The sequence below is a fragment of the Orycteropus afer genome, unplaced genomic scaffold, assembly GCF_000298275.1.
Source record: "Orycteropus afer afer isolate SDZICR_OR568_19922 unplaced genomic scaffold, OryAfe1.0 scaffold00396, whole genome shotgun sequence".
NCBI classification, from domain to species: domain Eukaryota; kingdom Metazoa; phylum Chordata; class Mammalia; order Tubulidentata; family Orycteropodidae; genus Orycteropus; species Orycteropus afer.
The window spans coordinates 762,189-763,243 of NW_006921983.1; positions in this window are offsets into that span (position 1 = coordinate 762,189).

The window sequence follows — 1,055 nt, forward strand, 5'->3', positions numbered from 1 at the left end:
CTGTCAAATGATACAACCACTGTGGAAAGCAGTATTGCAATTCCTTAAAAAGTTGGAACTAGAAATACCATTTGACCCAGCAATTCCATTACTAGGCATATATCCTGAAGAAGGGAGAGCCAGGACAAGAACAGATACATGCACATCCATGATCATTACAGCACTACTTACAATAGCAAAATGATGGAAACAACCCATGTGGCCATCAACAGAAGAATGGATAAACAAACTATGGTACACAAACACAATGGAATTCTATGCAACCCTAAAGAATATGGTAGAATCTGCAAAACACCCATAAAATGAATGAACTTGGAGGACATTATGCTGAGTGAAATAAGTCAATCACAGAAGGACAAATATTGTATTAGGCTGTTATTGTAAAAAGTCAAGGAAAGGTTTATATACGGAAGGAAGTTTTCTTTGTTGGTTACCAGGGGTGGGAGGGGAGGGGAAGGGAGGGAATACTGCTAGATAGGTAGAGACAAGTATTGATTTGAGTGAGTGAAAGGGCAATGTACCAAATGTGAGTGATCAAAACGGTGGCATTGAGAAAGAGGAAGACATAGAGAGGTGGATAGGAGTTATAGACAACAAAGATGAACTCTTTTGCACATACAGTACTGCATGCCAGTGATGGCAAACATTGATCTCCGAGTGGATAGATGGGTGAACAGGCTGAATGATTAGGTATCTCTATACAGGGAGGAGTGTGCCTTGGACCATGTATAGGGTTGGCAGAGAATATTTTTACAAATGTATTTGTATGTTGTGTAAGAATTTCTAGGTATATGGTAGAGCTGATAAGGGACAAGTTTGTAGTCACTTTTTTGGCCACAGCCAGCTACTCAGAGGGAGGAGTAGTTGGACATGTGGGCTCGGGACTGTGGTTACAGGGAACATCATGCTCAATTGGCATAATATATTACACAAAAGCATTGTTTCACATTCTACTTTGGTGAGTAGTGACTGAGATCTTAAAAGCTTGCAAGCGGCCATCTAGATGCAACGATGGGTCTCTCCTCATCCAGAGCAAAGAAGAATGAAGAAAACCA